Source organism: Mus musculus, chromosome 15 (genome assembly GCF_000001635.26).
Source record: "Mus musculus strain C57BL/6J chromosome 15, GRCm38.p6 C57BL/6J".
Taxonomy (NCBI): domain Eukaryota; kingdom Metazoa; phylum Chordata; class Mammalia; order Rodentia; family Muridae; genus Mus; species Mus musculus.
Genome location: NC_000081.6, coordinates 20,828,636 through 20,841,790, shown reverse-complemented (window position 1 = coordinate 20,841,790; position 13,155 = coordinate 20,828,636). Strand labels below are relative to the sequence as shown.

At 35.3% G+C, this 13,155-nt stretch overlaps 1 protein-coding gene across 8 annotated transcripts in view; it reads right to left on the bottom strand.

Moving 5' to 3' along the window:
• Positions 1 to 13,155, bottom strand: part of Cdh12 (cadherin 12) — a 1,149,544-nt gene that overhangs the window by 756,631 nt on the left and 379,758 nt on the right. For 7 of the 8 annotated variants that reach the window (XM_011245344.3, XM_011245342.3, XM_011245341.3 and 4 more), the window contains one exon: positions 8,399 to 8,494. The gene's annotated coding sequence lies outside the window, so the exon portion shown is untranslated. Of the gene's footprint in view, positions 1 to 5,761; positions 5,867 to 8,398; positions 8,495 to 13,155 lie in introns of all 8 variants that reach the window. The other variant, XM_011245345.3, reaches the window with a different exon arrangement.

The following is a 13,155-nucleotide window of genomic DNA, read 5'->3' as shown; positions in this document are numbered from 1 at the left end:
TCCAGAGAAAACGATGAAAGGCTACAACCGAGTTCTCACTGAGTGTCACGGAAATGTGGGTTAAAATTTGCAGTTGCACAGATGCATTTTTAGCTAGGAATGATTATGTCACTCTTTCCTTTAAAATATAGAAAACTCAACAAGCACACCTCCAGAAATTCTTTCCAAGCATTTGCTGTGTTGCTAGTTGAGGCCACCCACAGCGTTCTCACTGAACTTTTCCTTACTTTTGTGTCATGTTCTTGTCAGTGTAACTAACCAAATTCATGGCTGACCACTTTTCTGCCCTGACATCCTTCCGTCCTCAGTGGTACTTGACCCAAATGGAAGATTTTTTTGCTGAAATTCATCTCAACATTCTAACTCATTCTCCTTTGCTGACCACTCAGGTCAGTCCATTTTCTTCCTAATCTCTCTGACCTTTCTCGAAAGATCCCGGAGAGCTTTGTCTGCTAAATTCTGTTTGTAAGAAATTCATTTGACAAGCTGCTCAGGTTGTGTGCTTGGGTCTCTGTCTATTCTTCTGCTTTCCACGCGTGTAATCTTAGAAAGTGATCCTGTATCCTCTCCCCTTAGCGCTCCTCATCCACACTATGAGTTTAGTATAACAGAACCTGTCTCACACCAGCCTTAGGGTGATTTGCTAAATTAATAAATTACTACCTGTAAGAAGCTGAGAATAGTGTGTGACAGATATAGAATATGGCTTGCCAAACAAGTGAATTAAGGTCAATTAAATATAATTTATATACCAAGGGGGGAAAATCACCTTTAAATTGTATATGACTATGTTCCTAGTCAATATTTTCTTATGTGTTTAAAGGCAAAGCAGATTTTATACCCTCAGCTTTCAATAAAACCAAGCTTATTTCTCACAGAATGGTCTCACAGTCCACCTCATTTTCGTGATATGGTTATTTTGTCTCAGCCTCTTTCCTTTTTATCATTAGTCTTCTCCTAGTTTCTTTCTAGTGTCATATCTCACCTGTTTTATAAGGTCTCCTGTAGACAATTTTTTTCTACTTCACATAGTTCCCTACAAGGTAATTAACAGGAGTTAAATGGTTTCCTAGTAATGGAGTCCTTTAGCAAATTCCATAATGAGTCAAAAAAAAAAAAAAAAAAAAAAACCCTACTTGTCTGAAACGCCCATTGTCCATGGGACCTCATCACTTACAGCGCTCCTCTATTCTCTCCTAACCTTGGGACTCTGATCTGCCTGCTGGCCTCTGTATATATCAAGTATGTCATGAGCTGATTACTCAAAATTGATTTCCCTTTGAACTATGCACTCTGATGTTCTTGTCTTCCTATATTTTCCTTTTCTGAAGAAAATATCTAATAAAAATTGCCTTTTAAAAAAAGGAAAAAAGATTAAAAAATAAGAAAAGATTCAAAAAAGAAAGAAAGAAAGAAAGAAAGAAAGAAAGAAAGAAAGAAAGAAAGGAAGGAAGGAAGGAAGGAAGGAAGGAAGGAAGGAAGGAAGGAAGGAAGGAAGGAAGAAAGTTCACCAACCACCTGATCTATAGGCAAGCCTGTCCAGCATTTCCTTGATTGATTATTGACCTGGGGTTGCTCATCAACTGGGGGCAGCACCATCACTGCTCCTTCGATGTATTTGGTTGTATAAGTAAGCAAACAGATGAAGGCAATAAGCGTAGGCTCCTTCATGCTGTCTGCTTCAGTTCCTACTTCCAGGTTCTGCCATACTTGAATTGCTGTGCGAACTTCCCTCAACTACAGATCCTGATCTCGGTGTATAAGCCAAATAAACCCTTCCCTTCCCAAACTGCTTTTGGTCGTGGTGTTTGAATCCTAGTAATGGAAAGCGTACCATGATTCCCTTTAAAATACATTGAGAGTTACTTGACTGGGAATAAATTTTATCTAAATATACTTTTGCGGTTTGAAAAGTAGCATACTATTTTCCCTTCCATCTGTAGTTTCAAAATGTTCATGGCAGTACAGACACATGTTCTGTAAGATATTTTCTATAATTGTTAATCTATAAATAATTTTATTGTCAACCATGACATTTTTATTTTTTTGTTTATTTTTGAGATTGTATTTTAGTTAAAATGTTTATCCCTCACCTTTCCACCCTCCAACTCTTCCACTCCTCCCACTCTCCTTCAACTTGACCTCTTACTACATCAATTATTGTTACACATATATATGTATCTGTAGATAAAATGCTCATTACTATAATCTGTTAAGTCTACACACTATAGTGAATGCATTGGAATGATTAATAATCTTTAATAATTGATTTATAACTCATGAATTACCTGTGCTACAGTTTAATATAAAGAGGTGGGATAAAATTACTCTTGAGTAAGTCAGTTCATTTTTCTGTAATTAAGTCTACATCCTCACGAGTGTGGATATTTCCTGTAAGATAGAGAACATGTAAAGAAAATATCTAGGAGGGTCTATTATTTGCTTGTATATCACTAACTTCATTAAGCAGAGGACTGCAGTCTGATGTCAGTGAGAGAAGCCACAGCCAACCCTTGAAGGACCCGAGGTCCCAGGGAGTGGGGAGGCCTAATGGGATGGGGTGGGAGTGGGGTAGGGACTTCCTCTTGGAGATGGGGGAAGAGGAATGGGATGAGGAACTGTCAGAGGGCCGACTGGGAGGAGGATAACAGCTCAAATGTAAAAAAAAAGAAAAGAAAGAAAAGAAAAGAAAAGAAAAGAAATGAAAAGAAAAGAAAAGAAAAGAAAAGGTTAAAGAAAATTTTAAAAAGAAATAAAAGAAAAAAAGGCATTTGATTATAAAAAAATAATGTTTTGGAGGTTTTTGAGCTGGGTTTATCAGGAAGCCACACTTTAGTGGCTGTTTTCAAGATTGGTTGTACACTTTTGTGAATATATCAGAATAAAAGTACAGTACAGGAAAAGATGATGATAAATATATTGGACTATACATTATCTCTTATGTATATTCATTTCCAACTGTCAATTTAATTTAAATTGATGGATGAAAATATTACACACTAATAAGGTGCCATCTAAAGTTTGATATATGCATTATAAAATAATTAAATAACTTAATTTTGCTTATTATAATCATTTCAATGTGATCAGAGAAACAAAGGCTTTGCCTTTTTTAATGGCAGTCTATTATTTCTAATATTTTGTGACCTCCATATTTACAGTTAAATTAGAGATGTAACTATGAAGTCAAGTTATTTCCCTCTATTTTTAGTTTTCAAATATAAGCAATAAATTTACTTTCCTTCTTAATATCCTGCATTACATTTCTCTTACCCTTTCTTTCTAGATGGAATACTGATAAAGACATTCATGTTAGAAAACAGAAAAAGACACAAATATTTACAAGGACAACAGCATAATAGTCTGGGCCTTATCAACCTAAGAATGCTTATTCATTATTCCATAGGAATAAAAAGCAGCAGCAAAAATGTACAAAGAACTAGAGTTTAGCCTTCTCTCCTCAAAATGGATAGCCCCAGCATGGGAGATGTAATAGTTAAATATTATTGTGCGTGTCCCCCAAACTATCGTATTTGGTATTTTATTTTAAAGTTAATAAAATGGGTAGTATGACTTTCTGACAGCAAAATTAAGCCATTTTTAAAAAATGAACATGAAATATGTATGTGTGTGTGTGTGTGTGTGTATATACACACACACACATACATACATAAAATAACTGTCAGTCAGAATCATTTACCTCTCAGTATAACAGGTAAGAATTAGCATATGGAATCATGGTCAAGAGATATTTTGTATTACAATAGATAGATTGAAATAAAATTTCTTCATATGCCACAAAACAGTTAAACAGTTTCAAAATTCTTGTTCCATAATGATCAAATTATTCTTCTTGTGTTTCATTATACTTTTACATGATTAGGAAGTTCAATTGTACCATGAAGTTAATTTAAAAGAATACCAGAAAAATTAACCATGTATTAGTTTTCAAAACTTTTCAAATTTGATTAAGATTTGGACCCTCAAAAGAAAATGAAATTTTCCCAATGTTCAGGATTTTCTCATTTGTGTCAAAAGACATTTGATTAGAATCATTTTTCAAATATAAACAATTAGTAACAGTCCATTTATTTACTAAATGTTTATAGGAGAGAGCCAGCTGCCTGAATCACCTTCCCTAGAGTACTCTTGAGTTAGGATTTCCTCATGAAATTGTACGACTTAAAAATACTCACTCTTTTCAACTCAAAGATCCATAAGGATTAGTTATTTTTAAGGCATTTTCTATACATTGTCTAAAAAGAAATGAATTTGATCTAAAGAATTTATTCACAATTCTCTATGGGTTAGCTAGGCTTACTAGTGTCCGGAAATGTACTTTACTGCTTATTCAATTTAATTTAGTGTGTAGGAGGTCTCTTTTTAATCAACTTTAAAGTCATGTTCTGCTGACTTGCAAATCAGGAGGTCAATGGTAATTGAGGGAAGTCTTAACAACTTCGACGCTTTCTCTCCCTGTAAAAACTGAGTGTTGCTCTGTGTGTTGTGATACTTGGCTGCTCCATATTGCATTACAGGGTTAAGAAGATGAATGCTCATTGCTTTTAATCCTCACCATGATTTATGAGCCTCTTGCTATCCCTTCCCTAGAGCAGCTACAACTGTGCAGTTGTTCTGCCTGCTGCTTAAATTACACAGACATCTGCAAAGTAAATTATGGATTGTTGTTCCATAGACCATAACCGAGCATTCTCTTCATCTTGCCTGCAGTATTTTTTCATTAGAACAAAGACTCTAGATGTGCTCACAGCTTAAGGACTGAGGGAAAGCTCACTAACCAAAGTGATAGCACCATGCCCTAGATTGTGACTTGCAATATAATATCAAAACCACATAACATATAACCTGGACAACTATAAGGATAAAACAACAAAAACAAAAACAAAAACAAAACCTAAAAAACTATATTTTTTGGTTTTTTTTGTATGTGCACTTATTTTTATTGAAAGGAAATTGTTATAAGACTTACAGAGGAGGATAACACTTAAGACTAATTTAAAATATGTTCTATGGAATAAAATCCATGCAAATGACCCTTGATCTGTCATTGCTGAATGTTTTAATTCCGTACTATGTCTTATAAAATTCAAAATTCAAAATTGAACAAATAAATGAAAAAGAAAACATGGAAAATGAGTGAACTTTTGCGGAAAGTTCCCATGCTGACATTTCTCATCGTGAATTTGCTTTAGCATTCCTGGAAATTTGTAGTCACAGTGAGGAACAGGAATAGCTTTCATTACAATAAGTCTTGCAGAGGCCAGGTTGTAATAACCAGTGGATTCTGCATTTCCTTGTCTTTTTGGTTCTTGTTAATCTCTGTAGTTGATGAATCATAACTCTCAATGACACGTCCATTGTGAAACCCTAATAGGCATGTCTACATTTATTAACCTTTGACAATTCCCCAAATTAGAAATATCACTCCATTTATTTTCTTCAGATCTGCTAATTGCAAGTCAAAGGAAATCCTGTCTGAGGACGCTGTACTGACAGTTTACCAGTAGATTTCTACTTGTTTCTTTCAGACTGCATTTAACATTACAGGTTCTGTGAATCATTTTTTGAGCCCCTGCTGTTAAGCCAGCAGGGTTCTGTGAGCAGAAACCAGAAATGTCCTCTTGACTCCAGCTGAGCAAGGCTGCTGCTTGCTCTCTCCATCAGCCCATGCTTCACCTCATCATCTGCTCAGAGCTGAGGGTCAGGACCCGTCACTCAAGACAATACAATACAGACTTACTGTTTTCTCTCTGTGTGTAAAGATAGCCCTTATATCTGCTTATTTCTGTGTCTGTCAGTAGCTCATCTTGCAAACTTTATTTTCTTCTCTACTCTGTCTCCTCATCTATAAAATGTAAAAAATAGTACAGCCTTAGTCCTGAGTCATTTTATTTAAAGTGTCCTACAACATTAATATACCTACAGAAAAATAAATGATGAACAAGCAATTTCCTTTAACATGTATAAAGGGTGCACTGGGACAAAATTACACTCAGAATTTTAAAATAGCAGAAACTGACACAAAACAACCAAATTGTTAAACAGTTATCATAGTAATCTGCTTCCAATAACCAAAACTCTATCCAGATATTTTTAATCCTTCGTTCAAAAAGAATGAACAACAAAACCATCTTCTGTATAACAGGATCGCAAAGCCTACACACATTTTGGATCCCTTTCTCTGATTTCCAATATCTACTTTTCCAGATTTATCTGCTCAGTTTTCTCATACTTAATATCCATTTAGAAGGGTAAACATAAATTAATTAATTAATTAATTAATTAATGGGTAAACATCAAAATGGGTTAAAATTTACCAGACACAAATTCCTTATTTTCCATTTTTTAATGATCTGTAATAAATATGGTTACCTAAAAGATGATAATGCATATATCAGAGAAGTCTGAACATTGTTGCTTAATGCATTTTACAAAACGTTATGGAAGTTTGAGTTTTTCTTGTTCAATAATTGTGAGATTATTGAATTTAAATGAACCTCATATATTTTCTATTTGAAATTAAAATAACTAACTGCAACATTCTTATTCATAAGGACAATTTTGTAGAGTGATAGTTTTACACATTATTTCCTAATTCTATTCTAGGTAGGTTACTTTCAATCCAATTTTCATAGGTGAATTTTATAAAAACTGTAAGCAGAAATAATGTGAAATTATTCTCTTTGAATGTCTAAAAGAGCGAAATTCACTCTCATTAATGACAATTGAATATCTTGGTTTCTTTGTCTTTTATCAGGCTGAGATCTTCAAATTATTCTATAGTAAAGAATTATGAACTTTATTATTTGTTATAAATTCAGTTATAAAACAAAAGGAAACACAGGAATCTTAATAAAATTCTTTTTCTCTTTACTAATTTGGGACTTCGGATATATTAAGGTCTTATAAATTCTTAAAGAAAAATTTACATTCCTTTTTAAATTGAGTCTGTTCATGTCACTTAGTTATAAAACAGTTGCCTAATTTTTAATTACTTTGTATTTTATTTGTATTATTACAAATAAATATCAATAATTATTTTAGAATGTGTTACTATTAAAATTATAATTATATCATATAACTTATGTAGGTTGAAGCAATCATAGGTTTCTTAAGTAAGCAACTTGCCAATGACAGGTATTAGAAATAGTCATATAGATTATTACATGTGCAATATATAATAATACTAAAAATTAGCCATGAACAAAATGTGAGAATAAATCTGTTCTTTGAGCAATCCAGATTTTACAATCTCAAGATAAGCTACTTCTGAACTAGAAATTTTAAATTTTGACTACAAATCCTAATTGAAAAATAAAAGAACAAATGGGACAGGAATCACATAAATTGATTAGTTTTCTTTCAAAATTTTCCTTATGTGAAAATTTTACCAGAATACACATAATTTTTTTTATTCAAGCTGACAGTTGGAATTACATAATGATATTATAGAATTAAGTTAAGGTCAACCATGCTCTGAGTAAGTTAATCTCACAAAAAGAACAGTAAAAATAATGTCTTCAGTTTTATACTTATGAAGTCCAAGCATACATAGAACATTTTTGCAAATATCCCAGCAGTATCCATAAAGATACATGAGTTTAGAAAATTGTTTGCCTTACCTTTTAACTTTTCTTTTTGTGAAAGAAATTTTTCTGAGTTTTTAGAGTAATGTTTAATCCTAATCGATAACTGATCAGGGGCAGAGAATATCACAACTGTTTTGACTACAGCCAAGAATAGATTCTATCATTACCAGATGGGAAGTGTTAGCTGAAACACTTTAATCACTGTGCCCATGGACAATAACTAAGAGTCCAAATATCAGAGTGTAGATCCCTGTCATCACACTGAATAGCACCTGAACCTGGATGAGCCATAATCAAATTAATAAAGATGAGGAAGTCTGTTGTTTTCTCTCTGCACATGCTAAGTGTTCATCTTATATTTGCCATCAAAATGAGACACATGTGACTGAGCATAAATAATATCACCAAATATGAAGGACTAGAAAAATTCTATAAAAGAGATGATAGAAAAAGATATCCATTTTATTAAGAGAAAGAAAACCATTAGGCTTTCTCAGTTCTACATAATAATTTAAAAGATCTGAGGAAAACATAATGAATAAATACTTACATACATACATACATACATACATACATACATACGACTACTTGAAAAAGAAAATATCACTTAAGCTTTGCATGATTTTGTGATCTTGAATGAACTTCTATTTATAGAAACTTTAATTTCCAGTAAAGTAAAAATAAATAACTGTTAAAAAATAATTTTTTAAGTTTGTTATGGAGTTTGTTCTTTGAAGTATTGATTTTGAGCTTAAAGACAGGCATTACTGATAAGATGTGTCACCTACCTTTACAAATGCTACCATTCTCTCAAAACTCCAGACTTCTATAGTGGTCTGAATTCATTACAATCCTCAGTACAATGGACCAGTCAGGCAATTGAGCTAGAATATAGGAACAAACAAAATATGAATGTTCACTACTGTGAAACATGTATGTATTTGTAAATTCTATTTACTTAAAACTTGTCAAAAGAAGTTCATAGGAAATCAAAGACAATTTACTCTATCATTAACATAAGAATTAACTATCTCATTAGCATCTTATAAAGGTACCTTGGACAGAGATTCTGATAGATTGCAGCAAATAGAACTTAAGTAACAAACATCGATTTATCTTTCTCAAATTTTATTTTATTTTCATACCACATTGTCTTTAGGAGCTTCCTATAGTGAGTGTAGGTTTTCAGCCTTACCTTAATTTTAATTATCATGAAAAACTTTGAAACATAATGCTCATGTGTGTACAACGCAGTCCGTGAACCTCAACTGAGATTTCCCTACTGCATCTCTCATGGCTACAGTGGGGCTAGGGGTAGGGTGAACAAGGCATAGAACTTAAGAGTTATTCTCATTACTTCCTATGCACGGAGCTACCAGAATAACTTATGGTTTTGATATCACATTTTATTTGGATTTATCACACAGTTCTCTACTGTGAAGTTACTTGGGTTCTCCCTTTGTATTATACTGTTTTGAGTTCAGAAACAAAAATATCGAAAATCAAGAAAGGTTAAATTCTGCGTGATCAGTGGAGAAATTCTGTGCTGATACTTTATACATTTTTATAGGAGATATTTGTCTATTCTTGGTATTTCATTCTTTGCTTGACGATTCATCAACTCATACACTTATTTATGTGCACCAGGGGGAACTCAGGCATCATCACCTAACATTCTGTATTATAGTTTAAAAATGCATTGTTCAGTTTTTAGCCCAAATGTTTTCACCTTTGACCTTTGTAACCTCTTTCATTTACCGTTCATTTTGAAATAACATATTAGTAGTCACTGATCATTCATCTGGTGAGGTTCAGCATTATGTTGGTCTGAAGGAGAAATATCTACCATAAGTTTGGATATTATATGTTGTGTTCCCAATTGATATAACTGTTTGAGGAGATTTCAGGGGTATAACCTTGCTGCTGGAAGAATGTCAGTTTGGACAGGCATTGAGAAATAATAATCACACACCACTTTTAGTTTGCAGTTTAGTGTTTTTCATCAAAGATGTGTGTCCTCCTCTGCATCTACTCTGAATGCCATATCTGCCTATTCCCAAGACTTTGTATAACAATAGCCTCTTATTCTTCTGGTACTGTAAACCTGATAAACTCTACCTTCTATAAGTTACCAAGGACTGAAGGACCTGGGGGGGGGGGGTTGCAACCCCATAGGAAGAACAACATTATCAAACCACCAGAGACCGCCCCCACCCCCACCCCCACTGCCAGAGCTCCCAGGGACTAAACTACCAACCAAAATGTACACATGGAGGGGCCCATGACTCTAACTGCATATGCAGTAGAGGATGGCCTTGTCAGACATCACTGGGAGGAGAAGCCCTTGGTCCTATGAAGGCTTGATGCCCCAGTGTAAGGGAATGCCAGAGCAGGGAGGCAGGAGTAGGTGGATGGGTAGGGGAGCAGCCTCATAGAATCAGAGGGAGGGGGGATGGGATAAGGGGTTTCCAGAGGGAAAACTAAGAAAGGGGATAACATTTGACATGTAAATAAATAAAATATCCCATAAAAATAAGTTGTCTTTGTCATATTTTACCATGGCAACAGAAAAGTAACTTGCTACATCCACTCCAATAGTGACATGCAGGGACAGGCCCAGAAACCTGGACACAGTCCCAAGGGGAAAAGTTCATGGAAACTTGTTCTCCAGGAACCGTGATATCCTGTATGACGAATGCTCCAATAATGTTCTTGCTTTAGTTTATGAACAGATCGGTATGCTTTCCCTCAGTATTGTTTTACTATAGGTGTCTCCAAGCAATGGCTTACTAAATACCTAAGCAAAATTGAACTTTGCTTCCTGACCTTCATCAATACCCTAGGTAGTCCTTGAATTTACCATGGACTGAATTCAGTAAGAATGTTGCCTATTCAGTGACATTCAGAATTGCCTCTAGCAGGGCAGTGGTGGTGCACGCCTTTAATCCCAGCACTTGGGAGGCAGAGGCAGGCAGATTTCTGAGTTCTAGGCCAGCCTGGTCTAAAAAGTGAGTGCCAGGACAGCCAGGGATTCACAGAGAAACTCTGTCTCAAAAACAAACAAACAAACAAACAAACAACCCAGAATTGCCTCTAGTATTGTAAGAGAGATAGTGAAAGAAATCAGGCATTACTATCTACTACATAGAGTTAAAAATCTCAGGTCAAGCTTAGCAAAGTAAGTTTAGAATTCTTATTATAGTTCTGTATGGCAGACTATATTAACAATTTCCTCCTACACAATCACTTAGAATAATAGCCAAGTTAGTCCCATACATAGGAATTTACAATGGCCTAGGGGGAAGGTGGATTATACAATAGACTAGAATTTGAGAGTATGGCAAGGGTATGAAGCGCTTGCCCCTGGCTTCTAAAATTAATCTGACCTAAGGTGGGGCTGCTTTTGATCCCAGTTGTTAACATAGATTTTTATCCCAGTTGGTTCCTGTTAGCTTTTTGTATGCATTCCTCTGTTTTGTATAAAAGTCACTTATAAGACTGGTCCTTGCTTTGAGACAAATTATATTCAGATACCACATTCCCCTGTGTCCATATTTATTTGTCATCTACGCCAACTCATTGCTTGCCTGTAACCAGAACCCCCAATTTCTTCCGTGGATTGAGGGAGGCCAACTGGGGCTGGTCTGCTGCATAACAAATATAAGTTCAGTGAGGAAACTTGTCCCAAAACATTGATTCATATGAATGAAACAGTTTGATATTTTCCTCACTTTTCCTGTGTGCCTGCCAGAACGTTCATGTGCATGTGAGTGTGTGCGTGTACACACACACACACACACACACACACACACACACACACACACTTCTCTTTTTGTAAAGAATATATGCAATGAGTCAGGTTCACCTAAACCTAGGAAACATTTAGCTGTACTCTAAATATCTATGATTATGCCTGTACAAAATAGTGCCCTAAGCATTAATCCAAGAAACCTGTCCTGATGAAGAAGAGGTAAAGGCAGAGACCCATAGCTCCCCAAAATGCAGAGAATAACTAAGGACTCTGAGCTCAGTTCTAAATAACTCAATTACACTTTATACTTACCACTCTCTCTAAGACTCACGGAATATGGCCTGACATTAAAAAGGAAGTATGTAAAAGTCATGAGATAAGATGAAGGGCTTTGAAATCCCATCTCCGAGTATACATACAACTGTTGCAATTATTGGCCAATGCTAATTATACTTATCTCTACTAGGCCCAGCAAAGACCAGGCCTGTTCAATAGCCAGTGAACAGGGGTTGACTCACAGGACTCTTTCACAGATAAACTCTCAGCTACTAACACATTCTTGGATAGGCAGGATAATTATCTTAAATTGGATAACTCCTACAGTACCCACCAGGCTTCAGAGAATAGTTCAAAACCATAACAATACAGCTGACTCAGGTTAAACTGAGTTAATAAAAGAAAAACAAATTGGTATGAAAACAAGAAAAGATTAAAAGAGAGGACGTAGAATGGAATGGATTCATAGGAAGTTATGAGAAGCTAGAAGATGAGGTGGTCAGTATGCATAGTGAACATGTGCAGAAAAAAATGTAAGAAACTTTTAATTTAAAAAAGGAATATATTGAATTGCATGGATACTTCTGTGAATAATACAGGCATGGTTATTGAAAGATCCTGACAGAATGGAAAAGGTCACAGAAGCCCTGAAATTGGAAAAATAGACTTCATTGTTAGTAGAAGTAGCCTCACTGATTTAGAAAAATAGAGGTGCACAATGCTCTGGCTGCTCCTTGAACCCGTGTGTCTGCCAATGTTCTGACCATTCCTTTAACCCAGGTGTGTGCCTACTGCTGCACATCACTGCCAGGTGTTTGTGATATTGGTTGCTGGGATAGAGTCGGAAAATCTCCCCAGCAACCACAGTCGGGGCCAATCCAGAGTTACTGCACCTTCATTAGACTCTTTCCTTGTTTCCCTCCCATACCCATTTCTTGAGAAATCAATCATTTTAGAATAGACATTGTTTAGATCTGGAAATCTCCTACTCCCTCCTTCTCCTTTCCCCCTTGAGGACCTATAAAAACTGGGACCCTTTTCCCCTCAGGGTCGAATCCTCTACCCCTGCGTGGGATATGAGTTGTCCCCAGAGCTCTAGCTTTCCCCGAATAAAGCCTCGTGTGGTTTGCATCAAGCTTGGTCTCTTGTGAATTCTTGGGGGTCCGCTATTATCCCGAGGCTTGAGTGAGGGGTCTTTCAGTTATCATGTTTTCAAACTGTCTTAAGGCAAAGGAAGAATGGGAAAAGGAAGAGACTATACAAGATTGGGTAGCTGATCAAACACATTTAAAAATGTCAAGTAAGAAAAACCACAATAACTCAGAGGTTACTGTATCATGAAAGATGGAGTTAATTAACATTATAGAAAGAACATGTAGCTATATGTATGTATGTATGTGTGTGTGTGTGTAACTGATATATGTAATATATTGAGGTATCTGGCAAATGGATATAATTAGACTTAAATGATCATACTTGTTTTATTACAGGCATAAAGATGCAGATAACGTTGGGTTT